Below are 15,943 nucleotides of genomic sequence, written 5' to 3'. Positions count from 1 at the left end.
TTATAGTGTCGAATCATAACAAAAGTTATCTCAGGACACTTTACAGAGTAGGCAAAGAACACACTCAATGACTTATTTATGATTCACATAGACCCAACAATTCCTCTGTAGAGTACGGTGGCAACTAAAACCTTCCTTTTAACAGGCAGGAACGTCAGACAGACCCAGCTCTGTGGAGGACGGCCATCTGTCTTGACCGGTTGGGGAGGAAGAAAAGGAGAGAGAAAAAGAGAAAAGACACACAGATGGACAGAGAGAGACAGACAGACACAGTAACTATAATAATATTTATAGTAATGTGAATATAACCTATATGTTAAGAGAGTTAATACAACATAATAGTAGAAACAAGCACAGCTAAGGAGACAGAATATGAAAATGATAATAATTATGGTGGCAAACATGATCAATGATGAGTAGTGGCAATAGCAGCTACGATATAGCTACAAATTTTATAGTTTTTTAAACTAGTGATAGTATATATGAGTAACAGTGATAATAGCAGCAGGAAGCGTCATGCAGGACCACGGCAGCAGGCACCACCACGATCAGCAGAGACCTGCAAGGCGACAAAGCACAAACAGCTCCGGGGAAGAAGCTAAATTAGTAACATGCATTGATGAGACATGAATGATACAGACAGAGAGGAGAGAAGCTCAGAGTATCAGGAAAAGTAGTATATCCCGGCAGACTAGGCCTATAGCAGCATCATTAAGCAGAATAAAGTCTTATCGTAAGCCCTAGCTGTAAGCTTTATCAAAAAGGAAAGTTTTAAGTTTACTCTTAAATAAGGGGACAGTGTCTGCCTCCCGAATAACATTTGGGAGTTTGTTAAACAGGAGAGGAGCTTGGTAGCTGAAGGCTCTGCCTCCACTTCTACTTTTGGAGACTCTAGGAACGATGAGTAGCCCTGCATTCTCAGAGCGCAGAGATCTAGTTGGGTGATGCGGTACTATCAGCTCTTTAAGATACGACGGAGCCTGACCAATAAGAGCTTTGTACGTAAGGAGAAGGATTTTAAATTCTATTCTAGATTTTACAGGTAGCCAGTGCAGAGAAGCTAATACAGGAGAAATATGTTCTCTTCGATTTGTTTTAGTCCGTACACGAGCTGCAGCATTTTGGACCAACTGGAGACTCTTAACAGACTTATTGGAGCAGCCTGATAATAAGGAGTTGCAGTAGTCCAGCCTAGAAGTAACAAATGCATGGACAAGTTTCTCTGCATCTTTCTGAGACACAATGTTCCTAATTTTTGTAATATTACGCAGGTGAAAATATGCAGTCCTTGTTGTTAGTTTTATGTGAGAATCGAAGGTCATATCCTGATTAAAAATAACACCCAGATTTCTTACTGTGGTGCTGGAGGACAACACAACATCATCCAGAGTAAAAATGTCTTTAGCTATTGAGTTTCGGAGGCCTCTGGGGCCAAGTACAATAACTTCAGTTTTGTCTGAGTTTAACATCAGAAAGTTGCAGGTCATCCAGCTTTTTATTTCCTTAATGCACATTTGAAGTTTATCTAACTGATGGGTTTCTTCTGGTTTGATCGACAAATATAATTGTGTATCATCAGCATAACAATGAAAATTCATGGAGAGCTTCCTTATAATATTTCCTAAGGGAAGCATATATAAGGCTAAAATAATCGGTCCAAGGACAGAACCCTGTGGGACTCCATGACTGACTTTAGTGTGCATGCAGGATTTGTCATTAACATGTACAAACTGAGATCTATCTGATGAATATGACTTAAACTAGCTCAGTGCGGTTCCTTTAATGCCAATTAGATGCTCCAGTCTCAGTAGCAGGATGTGATGGTCAATAATGTCGAAGGCCGCACTAAGATCTAGTAAAACAAGCACTTAACATTCTAGAAGTGTGAATTTACATTCTAGAATTGTTACTTAACATTCTAGAACTTTGACTTAACATTGTGCCATTGTGACTTCACATTCTAGGACTTAACCATAACAAAATATAACTGTAACTTAACATTCTAGAACTTTTACTTAACATTGTGCCATTGTGACTTCACATTCTAGGACTTAACCATGACAAAATATAACTGTAACTTAACATTCTAGAACTTTTACTTAACATGCTAGAATTGTGATTTAAACTTTTTGAACTAAACTTCTCTGGAAACCAATGTCCGATGATGACCTCCCAAGATCAGATTAATATGAACTCCAGTGAAAAGAATAATTCAGGATCAATAGAATGAGTTAATGTGCACTTAACATACCAGGTATGTGACTTAACATTTGAGAATTCTAACTAAATATTTTAGAACTTTGACTTAACATTCTAGAACTTTGACTTAACCTTCTAGAACTTTTACTTAACATTCTAGAACTTTGACTTAACATTCTAGAACTGTCAATTCAAATTCTAGAATTGTAAATTAACATTCTTGAACTGACTTTCACTAGAAATTATTGTCCCATGATGACGTCCCAAGATTAGATTAATATGAACTCTAGTGAATAGCATAATACATGATCAATAGAATATGTTAATGTGCACTTAACATACCAGGTATGTGACTTAACATTTGAGAATTGTAACGTAACATTCTAGAACTTTGACTTAACATTCTTGATCTGTGATTTAACATTCTAGAATTGTTACTTAACATTCTAGAACTTTGACTTAACATTCTAAACCGGTGACCTAACATTCTAGAACTGTCAATTAACATCCTAGAATTAAGGATTAACATTCTCTAATTTACTTTCTCTTGAAACCAATGTCCCATGATAACCTCCCAAGATCAGATTAATATGAACTCAGCAATTGAGAATTGTAACTTAATATTCTCAAACTTTGACCTAACATTCTGTAATTGTTACTTAACATTCTAGAACTTTGACTTAACATTCTAGAACTGTGATTTAACATCATAGAATTTTTACTCAACATTCTAGAACTTTAACTTAAAATTCTAGAACTTTGACTCAACATTCTAGAATTGTGTATATACTTTCTTGAACTGACTTTCTCTGGAAAACAATGTCCCATGATGACCTCCCAAGATCAGATTTATATGAACTCTAGCGTAAAGCATAATGCCGGATCAAAGCATGATGTGTTTGTGAAACTGAAGTGTTACTTAACATTCTAGAACTTTGACTTGACATTCTAGAACTGTGATTTAACATTCTAGAATTGTAACTTAAGATCCTGGAACTGTTGCCTTACATTGTAAAACAGTGACATCATATTCTAGGACTTAACCATAACAATATAGAACTGTAACTTAACATTCTAGAACTTTGACTTAACATTCGAGAATTGAGATTTTACATTCTCTAAATGAACCTTTTCTGGAAACCAATGTCCCATGATGTCATCAAAAGATCATATTACTATAAACTCTAGTGAATAGCATAATGCAGAATCTAAACAATGATATGTTCATGTGCACTTAACATACTAGGTGTGTGACTTAACATTTGAGAATTGTAACTTAACATTCTATAACTGTAACTTAACATTCTAGGATTGTTACTTAACATTCCACAACTTTGACTTAACATTAAAGAACTTTGACTTGACATTCTAGAACTGTGATTTAACATTCTAGAATTGTAACTTAAGATCCTGGAACTGTTACTTAACATTGTAAAACAGTGTTTTCATATTCTATAACTGCGACTTAACATTGTGCCATTGTGACTATACATTCTAGGACTTAACCATAACAAAATAGAACTGTAACTTAACATTCTAGAACTTTGAAATTGTGATTTAAGATTCTTGAACTGACTTTCTCTGGGAAACCAATGTCCCATGATAACCTTCCAAGATCAGATTAATATGAACTCTAATGAATAGCATGATGCAGGATCAAAAGAATATGTTAATATGCACTTAACATACCAGGTATGTGACTTAACATTTGAGAATTGTAACTAAACATTCTAGAACTTTGACTTAACATTCTAGAAGTGTGATTTAACACTCTAGAATTGTTAATTAACATTCTAGAACTTTGACTTAACATTCTAAATCTTTGACTTAACATTCTCGAACTGTCATGTAACATTCTAGAATTTTTACTGAACATTCTAGAACTTTAACTTAAAATTCTACAACTTTGACTTAACATTCTAGAATTGTTTATAAACTTTCTTGAACTGACTTTCTCTGGAAAACTATGTCCCGTGATGTCTTTTACCAAGATCAGATTAATGTAAACTCTAATAAATAGCATAATGCAGGATCAAAGCAATGATATGTCCGTGTACACTCAACATACAAGGTGTATGACTTAACCATGGAGAATTGTAAATTAAAATTCTAGAATTGTTACTTAACATTCTAGAACTTTGACTTAACATTCTAGAACTGTTATTTAACATTCTAGAATTGTTACTTAACATTCTAGAACTTTAACTTAAAATTCTAGAACATTGACTTAACATTCTAGTATTGTGTATAAACATTCTTGAACAGAAGTTTTCTGGAAACCAATGTCCCATAATGACCTACCAACAACATATTAATATTACCTTGAGTGAATAGCATAATGCAGGATCATAGCAATGATATGTTTGTGTGCACTTAACATACCAGGTATGTGACTAAACATTTTAGAATTGTAAGTTAACATTCTAAACTGTGATTTAATATTCTAGAATTTTTACTTTACATTCTAGAACTTTGACTTAACATTCTAGAGCTGTGATTTAACATTCTAGAATTATGAAACGAATTTCACTGGAAATCAATGTCCCATGATGTTCTCCCAAAATCAGATTAATATGAACTCTAATGAATAGCATAATGCAGGATCAATAGAATATGTTAATATGCACTTAACATACCAGGTATGTGACTTAACATTTGAGAATTGTAACTAAACATTCTAGAACTTTGTCTTAACATTCCAGAAGTGTGATTTAACACGCTAGAATTGTTAATTAACATTCTAGAACTTTGACTTAACATTCTAAATCTTTGACTTAACATTCTGGAACTTTGATGTAACATTCTAGAATTTTTCCTTAACATTCTAGAACTTTAACTTAAAATTCTAGAAATTTTGACTTGACATTCTAGAATTGTTTATAACCTTTCTTGAACTGACTTTCTCTGGAAAACAATGTCCCATGATGACCTCCCAAGATCAGAATAATATGAACTCTAGTGAACAGCATAATGCAGGATCAAAGCAAGGATATGTTTGTGTGAACTTAACATACCATGTATGTGACTAAGCATTTGATAATTGTAACTCTACGTTCTAGAGCTTTGACTTAACATTCTAGAACTTTGACTTTTCATGCTAGAATTGTGATTTAACATTCTTCAACTCAACTTCTCTGGAAACCAATGTCCCATGATGTCTTTTACCAAGATCAGATTAATATGAACTCTAGTGAATAGCATAATGAAGGATCAAAATAATATGTTAATGTGCACTTAACATACTAGGTATGTGACTTAACATTTGAGAATTGTAAATTAATATTCAAGAACTTTGACTTAACATTCTAGAACTGTGACATAACCTCCAAGAATTGTTACTTAACATTTAAGAACTTTGACTTGACATTCTAGAACTGTGATTTAACATTCTAGAATTGTAACTTAAGATCCTGGAACTGTTACTTTACATTATAAAACATTGACATCATTTTCTAGGACTTAACCATAACATTATAGAACTGTAACTTAACATTCTAAATCTTTGACTAAACATTCTAGAATTTTGATTTTACATTCTTGAACTGACCTCTAGAAATCAATGTCCTATGATGTCCTCCCAAGATCATATTTATATAAACACTAGTGAAAAGCATAATGCAGAATCTAAGCAATGATATGTTCATGTGCACTTCACATACCAGGTGTGTGACTTAACATTTGAGAACTTTAACTTAACATTCTAGAACTTTGACTTAACATACTAGACCTGTGATTTAACATTCTATAATTGTAACTTAAGATTCCTGGAACTGTTACTTAACATTGTAAAACAGTGTTTTCATATTATATAACTGCGACTTAACATTGTGCCATTGTGACTTTTCATTCTAGGACTAAACCATAACAAAATAGAACTGTAACTTAACATTCTAGAACTTTGACTATACATGCTAGAATTGTGATTTAACATTCTTGAACTCAAGGTTTCTCGTAACCAATGTCCCATGATGTCTTTTACCAAGATCAGATTACTATTAACTCTAGGGAATAGCATAATGCAGGATTAAAGCAATGATATGTATGTGTGCACTCAACATACCAGGTGTGTGATTTAACATTTGAGAATTGTAACTTAACATTCTAGAACTGTAATTTAACATTCTAGAGGTCTTACTTAACATTCTAGAAATTTGACTTAACATGCTAGAACTGTCACTTAACATTCTAGAATTATTACTTAACATTCTAGAACTTTTGCTTAACATTCTAGAATTGTGTCTGCTAAAATATCCTCTTTGGAGCCAAAACGTGTGCTAAAGTGCCGTCTAGGAGCCTAAACACGTGGTAAAGTGCCCTCTAGAAACCAAAACTTGTGCTAAAGTGCCCTCCAGGAGCCCAAACACGTGTTAAAGTGTCCTCTAGGGGACAAAACTTGTGATAAAGTGTCCTCTAGGAGCCTAAACACGTGCTGAAGTGGCCTCTAGTAGCCAAAACGTGTGCTAAAGTGTTGTCTTGGAAGCCAAAACATCTGCTAAAGTGCCCTCTAGGAGCCCAAAAACGTGCTCAAGTGCTCTCTTATGAGCCCCAACACGTGCTAAAGTGCAGTCTTGGAGCCCAAACACGTGCTAAAGTGCAGTCTTGGAAGCCAAAACATCTGCTTAAGTGCCCTCTAGGATCCTAAACACTTGCTAAAGTGCCCTCTAGGAGCCAAAACGTGTGCTAAAGTGCCGCCTTGGAAGCCAAAACATCTGCTAAAGTGAAGTCTTGGGAGTCGAAACCTGTTCTAAAGTATTCTCTTTGGAGCCAAAACGTGTGCTAAAGTGCCCTCTAAGAGCCAAACATGCCAGAGTACTCTCTAGAAACCAAAACATGTGCTAAAGTTTCCTCTAGGAGCCTAAACACCTGGTAAAGTGCCCTCTAGAAACCAAAACTTGTGCTAAAGTGCCCTCTAGGTGCCCAAACACGTGTTAAAGTGTCCACTAGGGAACAAAACTTGTGCTAAAGTGCCCTCTAGGAGCCTAAACACTTACTATAGTGCCCTCTAGGAGCCAAAACGTGATCTAGAGTGCCGTCATGAAAGCCAAAACGTGTGCTAAAGTGCCCTCTAGAAACCAAACCCTGTGCTAAAGTGCCCTCAAGGAGCCCAAACACGTGTAAAAGTGTCCTCGACGAGCCAAACCCTGTGCTAAAGTGCCCTCTAGGAGCCCAAACACGTGTTAAAGTGTCCTATATGAGCCAAACCCTGTGCTAAAGTGCCCTCTAGGAGCCTAAACACATGCTTAAGTGCCCTCTAGGAGCCAAAACATGTGCTAAAGTTCCATCTTGGATGCCAAAACGTGTGCTAAAGTGCTCTCTTGGAAGCCAAATCGTGTGCTAAAGTGCTATCTTAGGAGCCCAAACATGTGCTAAAGTGCCCTCTAGGAGCCCAAACGTGTGCCAAAGTATCCTCATGAGAGCCAAAACGTGTGCTAAAGTTCCATCTAGGAGCCAAACATGCTAGAGTACACTCTTGAAACCAAACCTTGCGCTAAAGTTCCCTCTAAGAGCCTAAACACATGGTAAAGTGCCCTCTAGAAACCAAAACTTTTGCTAAAGTGCTCTCCAGGAACCCAAACAAGTGTTAAAGTGTCCTCTACGAGCAAAACCATGTGCTAAAGTGCCCTCTAGGAGCCTAAACACACACTTAAGTGCCCTCTAGGAGCCCAAACACGTGCTAGAGTGCCCTCTAGGAGCCCAAACACGTGCTTAAGTGCACTCTTTGGAGCCAAAACGTGTGCCAAAGTATCCTCATAAGAGCCAAAACGTGTGCTAAAGTTCCATCTAGGAGCCAAACATGCTAGAGTACCATCTTGAAACCAAATCTTGTGCTAAAGTTCCCCCTAGGAGCCCAAACACGTGTTAAAGTGTCCTCTAGGGGACAAAACTTGTGTTAAAGTTTCCTCTACGAGCCAAACCCTGTGCTAAAGTGCCCTGTAGGAGCCCAAACACGTGGAAAAGTGTCCTCTAGGAGCCAAACTTGTGCTGAAGTGCCCTCTGGGAGCCTAAAAACACACTTAAGTACCCTCTAGGAGCCAAAACATGTGCTAAAGTTCCATCTTGGATGCCAAAACGTGTGCTAAAGTGCTCTCTTGGGAGCCAAATTGTGTGCTAAAGTGCTCTCCAGGAGCCCAAACAAGTGTTAAAGTGTCCTCTACGAACCAAACCCAGTGTTAAAGTGCCCTCTAGGAGCCTAAACACACTTAAGTGCCCTCTAGGAGCCCAAACACGTGCTTAAGTGCACTCTTTGGAGCCAAAACGTGTGCCAAAGTATCCTCATAAGAGCCAAAACGTGTGCTAAAGTGCCCTCTAAACATGCTAGAATACCCTCTAGAAACCAAAACTTGTGCTAAACTTTCCTCTAGGATCCTAAACACGTGGTAAAGTGCCCTCTTGAAACCAAAACTTGTGCTAAATTGTCCTCTAGAAGCCCAAACAGGTGATCTATAGTGCCGTCTTAGAAGCTAAAACGTTTGCGAAAGTTCCCTGTAGAAACCAAAACTTGAGCTAAAGTGCCCTCTAAGAGCCTAAACACGCGTTAAAGTGTCCTCTACGAGCCAAATCCTGTGCGAAAGTGCCCTCTAGGAGCCAAAACGTGTGCTAAAGTGCCATCATGGAAGCCAAAACATGTGCTAAATTGCTCTCTTGAGAGCCAAAACGTGTGCTAAATGCTCTCTTAGGATCCATATCACGTGCTAAAGTTCCCTCTAGGAGCCCAAACACATGCTAAAGTGCTCTCTTAGGAGCCCAACACATGCTAAAGTGCCCTCTTGGAGCCCAAAAACGTGCTGAAGTGCACTCTTGGGAGCCAAAACTTGTGCTAAAGTATCCTCACGGGAGCAAAAACGTGTGCTTAAGTGCCCTTTAGGAGCCAAAACATGCGCTAAAGTGCCCTCTAGGAGCCTAAACACTTGCTAAAGTGCCCTCTAGGAGCCAGAACGTGATCTATAGTGCCGTCTTTGAAGCTAAAACGTGTGCTAAAGTGCCTTCTAGAAACCAAAACTTGTGCTAAAGTGTCCTCTAGGAGCCCAAACACGTGTTAAAGTGTCCTCTAGGGGACAAAACCTGTGCTAAAGTGCCCTCCAGGAGCCTAAACACATGCTTAGGTGCCCTCAAGTAGCCAAAACGTTTGCTAAAGTGCCATCTTGGAAGTCAAAACGTGTGCTAAAGTGCCCTCTAGGAGACTAAACACGTGTTTAAGTGTCCTCTACGAGCCAAACCCTGTGCTAAAGTGCCCTATAGGAGCCTAAACACGTGCTTAAGTGCCCTCTAGGAGCCAAAACGTGTGCTAAAGTTCCGTCATGGAAACCAAAACGTGTGCTAAAGTGCCCTCTAGGAGCCTAAAAACATGGTAAAGTGCCCTCTAGAAACCAAAACTTGTGCTAAGGCGCCCTCTAGGAGCCCAAACACGTTTTAAAGTTTCCTCTTAGGTACAAAATTTGTGCTAAAATGCCCTCTAGGAGCCAAAACGTGATCTAAAGTGCCCTCTAGAAACCAAAACTTGTGCTAAAGTGCCCTTTAGGAGCCTAAACACGTGCTTAAGTGCCCTCTAGGAGCCAAAACGTGTGCTAAAGTGCCGTCTTGGGAGCCAAAACGTGTGCTAAAGTTCCCTCTAGGTGCCCAAACACGTGTTAAAGTGTCCACTAGGGAACAAACACGTGTAAAAGTGTCTTCGACGAGCCAAACCCTGTGCTAATGTGCCCTCTAGGAGCCCAAACACGTGTTAAAGTGTCCTATACGAGCCAAACCCTTTGCTAAAGTGCCTAAACACACACTTGCCTAAACACACACTTAAGTACCCTCTAGGACCCAAAACATGTGCTAAAGTTCCATCTTGGATGCCAAAACGTGTGCTAAAGTGCTCTCTTGGGAGCCAAATCGTGTGCTAAAGTGCTCTCCAGGAGCCCAAACAAGTGTTAAAGTGTCCTCTACGAGCCAAACCCAGTGCTAAAGTGCCCTCTAGGAGCCTAAACACACTTAAGTGCCCTCTAGGAGCCCAAACACGTGCTTAAGTGCACTCTTTGGAGCCAAAACGTGTGCCAAAGTTCCATCTAGGAGCCAAACATGCTAGAGTACCCTGTTGAAACCAAACCTTATGCTAAAGTTCCCTCTAGGAGCCCAAAAAACGTCTTAAAGTGTCCTCTACGAGCCAAACCTTGTGCTAAAGTTCCCTCTAGGAGCCCAAACACGTGTTAAAGTGTCCTATAAGAGCCAAATCCTGTGCTAAAGTGCCCTCTAGGAGCCTAAACACATGCTTACGTGCCCTCTAGGAGCCAAAACGTGATCTAAAGAGCCATCTTTGAAGCCAAAGCATGTGCTAAAGTGCCCTCTAGGAGCCAAATTGTGTGCTAAAGTTATGTCTTGGAAGTCAAAACGTGTGCTAAAGTGCTCTCTTAGGAGCCCAAACACGTGCTAAAGTGCACTCTTGGGAAACAAAACGTGTGCTAAAGTACCCTCTAGGAGGCCAAACACGTGGTAAAGGGCACTGTTGAGAGCCAAAACGTGTGCTTAAGTGCCCTCTAAACATGCTAGAGTACCCTCTAGAAACCAAAACTTGTGCTAAACTTTCCTCTAGGATCCTAAACACGTGGTTAAGTGCCCTCGAGAAACCAAAACTTGTGCTAAATTGTCCTCTAGGAGCCCAAACAGGTGATCTATAGTGCCGTCTTAGAAGCTAAAACGTGTGCGAAAGTTCCCTGTAGAAACCAAAACTTGTGCTAAAGCTCCCTCTAAGAGCCTAAACACGCGTTAAAGTGTCCTCTACGAGCCAAATCCTGTGCGAAAGTGCCCTCTAGGAGCCAAAACGTGTGCTAAAGTGCCATCTTGGAAGCCAAAACATGTGCTAAAGTGCTCTCTTGAGAGCCAAAACGTGTGCTAAATGCTCTCTTAGGATCCATATCACGTGCTAAAGTTCCCTCTAGGAGCCCAAACACATGCTAAAGTGCTCTTTTAGGAGCCCAACACATGCTAAAGTGCCCTCTTGGAGCCCAAAAACGTGCTGAAGTGCACTCTTGGGAGCCAAAACTTGTGCTAAAGTACCCTCTAGGAGCCAAAACATGCGCTAAAGTGCCATCTAGGAGCCTAAACACTTGCTAAAGTGCCCTCTAGGAGCCAGAACCTGATCTATAGTGCCGTCTTTGAAGCTAAAACGTGTGCTAAAGTGCCCTCTAGAAACCAAAACTTGTGCTAAAGTGTCCTCTAGGAGCCCAAACACGTGTTAAAGTGTCCTCTAGGGGGCAAAACCTGTGCTAAAGTGCCCTCTAGGAGCCTAAACACATGCTTAAGTCCCCTCAAGTAGCCAAAACGTTTGCTAAAGTGCCATCTTGGAAGTCAAAACGTGTGCTAAAGTGCCCTCTAGGAGACTAAACACGTGTTTAAGTGTCCTCTACAAGCCAAACCCTGTGCTAAAGTGCCCTATAGGAGCCTAAACACGTGCTTAAGTGCCCTCTAGGAGCCAAAACGTGTGCTAAAGTTCCGTCATGGAAACCAAAACGTGTGCTAAAGTGTTCTCTTAGGAGCAAAAACGTGTGCTAAAGTGTTCTCTTAGGAGCCCAAACACGTGCTAAAGTGCACTCTTGCGAGCCAAAACGTTTGCTAAAGTGCCCTCTAGGAGCCAAACATGCTAGAGTACCCTCTAGAAACCAAAACTTGTAGTAAAGTTCCCTCTAGTAGCCTAAAAACATGGTAAAGTGCCCTCTAGAAACCAAAACTTGTGCTAAGGCGCCCTCTAGGAGCCCAAACACGTTTTAAAGTTTCCTCTTAGGTACAAAATTTGTGCTAAAATGCCCTCTAGGAGCCAAAACGTGATCTAAAGTGCCCTCTAGAAACCAAAACTTGTGCTAAAGTGCCCTCTAGGAGCCTAAACACGTGCTTAAGTGCCCTCTAGGAGCCAAAACGTGTGCTAAAGTGCCGTCTTGGAAGCCAAAACGTGTGCCAAAGTTCCATCTAGGAGCCAAACATGCTAGAGTACCCTCTTGAAACCAAACCTTGTGCTAAAGTTCCCTCTAGGAGCCTAAACACATGGTAAAGTGCCCTCTAGAAACCAAAACTTGTGCTAAAGTGCCCTCCAGGAGCCCAAACACGTCTTAAAGTGTCCTCTACGAGCCAAACCTTGTGCTAAAGTTCCTTCTAGGAGCCCAAACACGTGTTAAAGTGTCCTATAAGAGCCAAATCCTGTGCTAAAGTGCCCTCTAGGAGCCTAAACACATGCTTACGTGCCCTCTAGGAGCCAAAACGTGATCTAAAGAGCCATCTTTGAAGCCAAAGCACGTGCTAAAGTGCCCTCTAGGAGCCAAATTGTGTGCTAAAGTTATGTCTTGGAAGTCAAAACGTGTGCTAAAGTGCTCTCTTAGGAGCCCAAACACGTGCTAAAGTGCACTCTTGGGAAACAAAACGTGTGCTAAAGTACCCTCTAGGAGGCCAAACACGTGGTAAAGGGCACTGTTGAGAGCCAAAACGTTTGCTAAAGTGCCCTCTAAACATGCTAGAGTACCCTCTAGAAACCAAAACTTGTGCTAAACTTTCCTCTAGGATCCTAAACACGTGGTTAAGTGCCCTCTAGAAACCAAAACTTGTGCTAAATTGTCCTCTAGGAGCCCAAACAGGTGAACTATAGTGCCGTCTTAGAAGCTAAAACGTGTGCGAAAGTTCCCTGTAGAAACCAAAACTTGTGCTAAAGCTCCCTCTAAGAGCCTAAACACGCGTTAAAGTGTCCTCTACGAGCCAAATCCTGTGCGAAAGTGCCCTCTAGGAGCCAAAACGTGTGCTAAAGTGCCATCTTGGAAGCCAAAACATGTGCTAAAGTGCTCTCTTGAGAGCCAAAACGTGTGCTAAATGCTCTCTTAGGATCCATATCACGTGCTAAAGTTCCCTCTAGGAGCCCAAACACATGCTAAAGTGCTCTCTTAGGAGCCCAACACATGCTAAAGTGCCCTCTTGCAGCCCAAAAACGTGCTGAAGTGCACTCTTGGGAGCCAAAACTTGTGCTAAAGTATCCTCACGTGAGCCAAAACGTGTGCTTAAGTGCCCTCTAGGAGCCAAACATGCCAGAGTACCCTCTAGGAGCCAAAACGTGCGCTAAAGTGCCATCTAGGAGCCTAAACACTTGCTAAAGTGCCCTCTAGGAGCCAGAACGTGATCTATAGTGCCGTCTTTGAAGCTAAAACGTGTGCTAAAGTGCCCTCTAGAAACCAAAACTTGTGCTAAAGTGTCCTCTAGGAGCCCAAACACGTGTTAAAGTGTCCTCTAGGGGACAAAACCTGTGCTAAAGTGCCCTCTAGAAGCCTAAACACGTGCTTAAGTGCCCTCTAGGAGCCAAAACGTGTGCTAAAGTGCCGTCTTGGAAGCCAAAACGTGTGCCAAAGTTCCATCTAGGAGCCAAACATGCTAGAGTACCCTCTTGAAACCAAACCTTGTGCTAAAGTTCCCTCTAGGAGCCTAAACACATGGTAAAGTGCCCTCTAGAAACCAAAACTTGTGCTAAAGTGCCCTCCAGGAGCCCAAACACGTCTTAAAGTGTCCTCTACGAGCCAAACCTTGTGCTAAAGTTCCCTCTAGGAGCCCAAACACGTGTTAAAGTGTCCTATAAGAGCCAAATCCTGTGCTAAAGTGCCCTCTAGGAGCCTAAACACATGCTTACGTGCCCTCTAGGAGCCAAAACGTGATCTAAAGAGCCATCTTTGAAGCCAAAGCACGTGCTAAAGTGCCCTCTAGGAGCCAAATTGTGTGCTAAAGTTATGTCTTGGAAGTCAAAACGTGTGCTAAAGTGCTCTCTTAGGAGCCCAAACACGTGCTAAAGTGCACTCTTGGGAAACAAAACGTGTGCTAAAGTACCCTCTAGGAGGCCAAACACGTGGTAAAGGGCACTGTTGAGAGCCAAAACGTTTGCTAAAGTGCCCTCTAAACATGCTAGAGTACCCTCTAGAAACCAAAACTTGTGCTAAACTTTCCTCTAGGATCCTAAACACGTGGTTAAGTGCCCTCTAGAAACCAAAACTTGTGCTAAATTGTCCTCTAGGAGCCCAAACAGGTGAACTATAGTGCCGTCTTAGAAGCTAAAACGTGTGCGAAAGTTCCCTGTAGAAACCAAAACTTGTGCTAAAGCTCCCTCTAAGAGCCTAAACACGCGTTAAAGTGTCCTCTACGAGCCAAATCCTGTGCGAAAGTGCCCTCTAGGAGCCAAAACGTGTGCTAAAGTGCCATCTTGGAAGCCAAAACATGTGCTAAAGTGCTCTCTTGAGAGCCAAAACGTGTGCTAAATGCTCTCTTAGGATCCATATCACGTGCTAAAGTTCCCTCTAGGAGCCCAAACACATGCTAAAGTGCTCTCTTAGGAGCCCAACACATGCTAAAGTGCCCTCTTGGAGCCCAAAAACGTGCTGAAGTGCACTCTTGGGAGCCAAAACTTGTGCTAAAGTATCCTCACGTGAGCCAAAACGTGTGCTTAAGTGCCATCTAGGAGCCTAAACACTTGCTAAAGTGCCCTCTAGGAGCCAGAACGTGATCTATAGTGCCGTCTTTGAAGCTAAAACGTGTGCTAAAGTGCCCTCTAGAAACCAAAACTTGTGCTAAAGTGTCCTCTAGGAGCCCAAACACGTGTTAAAGTGTCCTCTAGGGGACAAAACCTGTGCTAAAGTGCCCTCTAGAAGCCTAAACACATGCTTAAGTCCCCTCAAGTAGCCAAAACGTTTGCTAAAGTGCCATCTTGGAAGTCAAAACGTGTGCTAAAGTGCCCTCTAGGAGACTAAACACGTGTTTAAGTGTCCTCTACGAGCCAAACCCTGTGCTAAAGTGCCCTATAGGAGCCTAAACACGTGCTTAAGTGCCCTCTAGGAGCCAAAACGTGTGCTAAAGTTCCGTCATGGAAACCAAAACGTGTGCTAAAGTGTTCTCTTAGGAGCCAAAACGTCTGCTAAAGTGTTCTCTTAGGAGCCCAAACACGTGCTAAAGTGCACTCTTGCGAGCCAAAACGTTTGCTAAAGTGCCCTCTAGGAGCCAAACATGCTAGAGTACCCTCTAGAAACCAAAACTTGTAGTAAAGTTCCCTCTAGGAGCCTAAAAACATGGTAAAGTGCCCTCTAGAAACCAAAACTTGTGCTAAGGCGCCCTCTAGGAGCCCAAACACGTTTTAAAGTTTCCTCTTAGGTACAAAATTTGTGCTAAAATGCCCTCTAGGAGCCAAAACGTGATCTAAAGTGCCCTCTAGAAACCAAAACTTGTGCTAAAGTGCCCTCTAGGAGCCTAAACACGTGCTTAAGTGCCTTCTAGGAGCCAAAACGTGTGCTAAAGTGCCGTCTTGGAAGCCAAAGCGTGTGCTAAAGTGCTCTCTCAGGAGCCCAAACACGTGCTAAAATGCACTCTTGGGAGCCAAAACGTGTGCTAAAGTGCCCTCTAGGAGCCAAACATGCTAGAGCACCCTCAATAAACCAAAACTTTTGCTATAGTTCCCTCTAGTAGCTTAAACACATGGTAAAAGTGACCTCTAGGAGCCTAAAAAGGTGCTCAAGTGCCTTCTAGCAGCAAAAACATGTGCTAAAGTGCTCTCTTGAGAGCCAAAACATGTGTTAAAGTGCCCAGTAGGAGCCCAAAAACGTTTTAAAGTGCCCTCTAGGAGCCTAAACTTGTGGTAGAGTGCCCTCTAGAAACCAAAACTTGTGCTAAAGTGCCCTCTAGGAGTCTAAACACAAGCTATAGTGCCCTCTAGGAGCCAAAACGTGTTTAAAAGTGTCGTCTTGGAAGCCAAAAAGTG

The sequence above is a fragment of the Echiichthys vipera genome, assembly GCF_963691815.1.
Source record: "Echiichthys vipera genome assembly, chromosome: 23".
NCBI classification, from domain to species: Eukaryota; Metazoa; Chordata; class Actinopteri; order Perciformes; family Trachinidae; genus Echiichthys; species Echiichthys vipera.
This window is presented reverse-complemented; position numbering follows the sequence as displayed.